We start from the raw sequence: 5,364 nt of genomic DNA, 5'->3' as shown, positions 1-5,364 counted from the left end.
TCAGTAAGCTTTCAGTAGAGACGAAAGAGCTTATGAAACAGCGTAGGGAAATGAAAATAACATCAATCAGAGACAAGATAGAATCAACAGAGCTGACTAAGACGATAAATAATAAGAAGAAAGAGGATGTACGCAAATTTAACATACGAAAAATAAACGAAGCTCTGCTTGCCGGCACCAGCCTTAAGGCAACAAAGAGGAGGCTCGGAATAGGGAAAAACCAAATGTATGCAGTAAAGAAACCCAGCGGAGAGGCGACATACAATAAAAAGGAAATTATCAAAGTAATAGAAGACTTCTATCGCAACCTATACCACTCAAACGACCAACCACATACGGAGACAAACACAACAATTGGAGATGTTCCAAACATCACGGTAGATGAAGTAAATAGGGCACTAAAATGCATGAAAAGAGGAAAAATACCAGGAGAAGACGGCATTAGTGTAGATCTTATTCAAGACGCAGGAGAGATTGCGGCAGTAAAGCTGGCCAGTCTTTATAACAGATGTCTAGACGTCGGTAAAATTCCGAAGGCCTGGAAAAACGCAATAATAATTCTAATACACAAAAAGGGAGACACAAAAGACTTAAAGAATTACCGACCTATAAGCCTCCTCTCAGTAATCTATAAACTGTTCACAAAAATCATCACAGCCCGTACCACCGATACATTAGATTCAAAACAACCCAGGGAACAGGCAGGGTTCTGCAGTGGATTCTCAACTACAGACCATATCCACACACTAGCTCAAATAAGGGAGAAAACAAACGAATATAGGAAGCCCCTGTGTATGGCATTCGTAGATTATGAAAAGGCATTCGACTCGGTACAGATATCTGCAGTCTCTCTCTCTCTCTAAGTGCCGTGTCCGTTGAGGACGTAGGCGGTCATGGATCTCCACAGCTCCCTATTCTTAGATGTTTTCAACATTTCCAATCCCATCACTCTTGATCTTTCGCTTTCTGGTATCCGTCCTGCCATCCAAGTACTTAAACTGTTCAAATACGTGATACGTTGCCTGCCCCTACTCCTTTTTCCTTCAATCCGTCCTGTCAAAGCCAGATTTTCATATTTGTTCTTCCTCATAATGTGTCCTACAAATTCGAGCTGTCTCTTTCGGATGTTCTTCATCAACATTCGTTCTACCCCTGCCTTGCGTAGTACAGCCTCATTGCTTACGTGGTCCACCCATGATATTCTGAAGATACGTCTTAGAAACCACATTTCTACTGCCTCAAGCCTTCTTTCCATCTGAGTTGATATTGTCCAGCATTCACAGCCATATGTAAGGATGGAGTTTACATAACAATCCAGCACTCATAGTTTGGTATCAGTAGGCATCTTTCGATCTTTAAGAATTTTCCCCAGTTTCTGAAATGCATCCTTTGCCATACCTATCCTTTTCTTGATCTCTCTATCGTATTTCCCGTCGTCAGTTATGAGACTTCCTAGATAGTTGAACTTTTCCACCTGTTGGATCTTATAGGTACCGACATGCAACATACATTGTGGTTTTACAGTTTTCTTGCTGACAACCATGCATTCCGTTTTCTTACAATTTATGGTCAGACCTTTCTTTTTGCTTTCTTCAATTACTTTGTCGAGTAGTTCCTGTAAATTATCCCTTGACTCCGCAATCAATACTGTATCATCTGCATACCGAAGGTTGTTGATGTTATGGCCTCCCAGTATGAATCCCGGCATGTCCTCAAGTTGTCTCAGTATCATTTCGCTATACAAGTTGAACAAGTCTGGTGATAGAACGCATCCCTGTCGTACCCCTCTGCAGATTGGAGTGTATTTACTTGTGTCATTGTCGACTCTCATGCATGCTTTTTGCTCCCAGTATAAGTTTCTTATCAGCCTAATGTCTTTTCCGTCTAGATCTAAACCTTGTAAAAGCCTTAATAGTTCTTCATGCTGCACTTTATCGAAGGCCTTTGTGTAGTCGATGAAGCACATAAATAGATCTTTCTGCATTTCTATAGCTCTTTCAGACAGCATTCTCACCATCCAAATTGCATTCCTCGGTCCTGCATCCTGTACAAAACCGTATTGCACATTTCCTATTTCAGGCCTTATTCTGCTTCTTGCTCTTTCCATGATAATTCTCAGTATGATTTTGATGATATGACTCATTAAGCTGATTGTTCTGTGTAACTCACATTCTATTGCTCCCGGTTTCTTTGGCAGAGCTATAAATATTGATTTACTCAGTTCTTCAGGTATTTCTCCACTGTCATAGATCTCGTTTATGATCTCTGTCATCTTGTCAATTCCAAACTCATCCAGTGCCTTTATCATTTCCGTCACTATCTTATCTGGTCCTGGTGCTTTATTCTTTTTCATTTTTCCTATTGCGACACGCACTTCTGATTTTAGAATCGGTGGCCCTTCCATATTCTTCTCGACTTTTGGTTTCTCTCCTTGATCATCATTGAAGAGGTCTTCTATGTATTCTGTCCATCTTTCCAAAATTTCCTCCTTTTCCATTATGACTGTGCCGTCTTTAGCTTTTAAACATCCCGATGAAGAGCAGGATTTTGTTCCTGTTAGATCTTTGATGTGTTTGTGCATGGAAGATGAATCCTTATTTTTGCACCTTTCAATTTCTTCACATTTTGCGGATACCCATGCTTCTTTGTTTTTTTGACATTTTTTCTTGATTTCCCTGTCTGCTTTCTTGTATTCTGGACTTTTTCTGTTCATGATCTTTTGCCTTTCTTTCATCATATCAGTGATTTCATCTGTCATCCATTTGTTCTTATTTTTCTTCTCTTGTTTAGGAATTGTTGCATTTGCACCTTCAACTAAAGCTTTTTTGAAAGACTCCCACTTAGTTTCCCCTTCTTGAGATAGTACTTCAAACCTGTTCTTTACATCTACTGCATATGTCTCTTTCAATCTTAGGTCGGATTGTAGTGCCTCATACTTCAGTTTCGGTGTAACGTTTGTCTTTTTCAGATTCTTTAGTTTTACGAAGAGCTTGCAGATTACTGGAATATGGTCGCTTCCACAATCTGCTCCAGGAAATGCTTTAGAATGTTTTACTGCATTTCTGAATCTATTGTTGATCGTTATATAGTCAATTTGATTCTTGATGTTTCCTCCAGGACTGCTCCATGTCCAAAGTCGTCTGGGATGATCTTGAAAACATGTGTTGGTAATAATCTGGTTGTGTCTTTTGCACCATTGTACCCATCTATCACCTCTTTCATTACGAATTCCAAGTCCATGTTTCCCAATTATTCCATCGCCATCACCTTGATCTTGACCTACTTTTGCATTGAGATCTCCCATCACGATAATGATTTCTTGTGATTTGCATTGCCCTTTTGCTTCTTCAAGAGTTTCATAGAACTTATCAATGTCATCTTCACTGCTGTCTGATGTTGGCGCGTATACCAGTATTATGCTAATATTGAAGGGGATTCCTTTTAATTTTACCATCATTACCCTGTCTGACAATTCCCAGTGCCCGATCACACATTTGGCTCTTTCTTTATCCATGATGATACCCACACCTCTTTCGTGTCTGTCGCCTCCTGAATAAAGCATTCTATAATCATCTGTTTGAAAGTCACCATTATGTTTCCAACGAGTTTCACAGATTCCAAGTATGTTGATCTTCATTCTACTCATTTCCTGTGTCACATTCTCTAATTTTCCTGCTTGAAACAAAGTGCACACGTTCCATGTTCCAATTCTGAGTGTCTCCTTGTTTGTTGCGGACAGTAGCTTGATGACGATCAGGTCCTATCTGTCGCACATAGGGGACCTTACCGAGCGATGGATCGTTATCGGTTGACAAGACCCCCTTTACGCTGTTAGGTTTTCTCTGTGAGTTGTGCATTTCCATGATTTACAAGGCAAAGTACAGCAGTGGTTTGCCATTGCCTTCTGCCGGGTGAGTTTCTAGAGATCACCACCTCCCATCCCAGAGGATCTTCAGCTTGTAGAACACAACCAAGGAGGAGGGGCGACTCAGAACTCCTCTAAGACCACTAAGACCAATAATGGAACCCCGACCAATGACTGACCCAGACGACACATTGATATCCCTCCCCAGAACGCAAGGTGCGTGAACATCCGTTGCATGAATGAAAATCAATCCTTGCAGAACGTCAACCCCTTTATCATTAAGAAGGTCCTTGATGGTCAAGTGGAAGGCGGGTTTGATTTTGTCCGTAAATTGCGAGATGGCAGCCTCCTTGTGAAAGTGCAATTTAAGTCTCAGATTTATGATTTACTTAAACTGACGCAGATTCATGACATTACAGTAAAAGTAACTATTCCTGTTGGCCCAAATACCTGTAAGGGAGTAATCTTTCACAGGGATTTGAGGACAATGGAAGAAAGCGAAATTCTTGATGCCATGAATGACCAAAACGTAGTAGACGTAAATTGCATGACCAAAAAAGATGGGAATGCGCGAACAAAGACCGGATTGTGTTTCTTGACTTTTTCTTCACCAAAAATTCCTAGTACTGTTAAAATCGGATATGAGATTGTTCAAGTAAGACCTTATATTCAAAAGCCAATGCGGTGTAATAGATGCCAAAAATTTGGACACACCTCATTAAGACACTAACAAATTCACTTGCGGTAAATGTACTGGAGATCACGATACCACTGAATGCACGGAAAAGACACTCAAGTGTGCTAACTGTGGAGGTCCCCATCAGTCAGGCTCTGCTGAGTGCAGTAGCCTGAAGAAGGAGACTGAAACATTAGCATACATGAGAGAACACGATGTTAGCTACCGTGAGGCCAAGAAGAAAGTTGAAGGTTTGACAAGCAAACCCAATACTTCTTACGCCTCAGCAGTAACTAACAATGTTTCCAGTGCAATCAGTGTTAGTCAGCAGCTCGCAGTTAAAGACAAGGAAATTTCTGAATTAAAAGAAACAGTAAAGGACTTGATGAATCAGATTAAAGAATTTAATAAGACAATTAAAGAAATTGCTGAATCAACCCAGCAAAAACAGCATCTTAAGGAGGACGATACCAAATCACAATCCGGATCGCACCTTCTAGTCCAGGCGACCCCTACTAGAACTTCGTCTGGTGGTAGTTCTGCTCGTAAGAGCAGATCATCTTCCGCCGGGCGTCTCTCTAGTGGAGGGGAGCAGGCCATGGATGCTACTGTCTCCAAAAATTCCCGAGAGAGGCCCTCGGGAAGCGAGGGAGAGGAGGAGGCGCCTCCCTCCCAAAAAAAGAAAATAAAAACCGGCGGACAAGGCACTTCCAAACCCCATAAAACGTAATCTACGCGTATACCATTATACAATGGAACTGTCGAAGTCTTAGATCAAAATTAAACTCTCTTAGATTATTAGCCTCGTCCTATGCTCCCGATA

Source organism: Penaeus japonicus, unplaced genomic scaffold (genome assembly GCF_977035675.1).
Source record: "Penaeus japonicus unplaced genomic scaffold, GWHDUDI00000001_assembly GWHDUDI00000014, whole genome shotgun sequence".
NCBI classification, from domain to species: Eukaryota; Metazoa; Arthropoda; class Malacostraca; order Decapoda; family Penaeidae; genus Penaeus; species Penaeus japonicus.
This window is presented reverse-complemented; position numbering follows the sequence as displayed.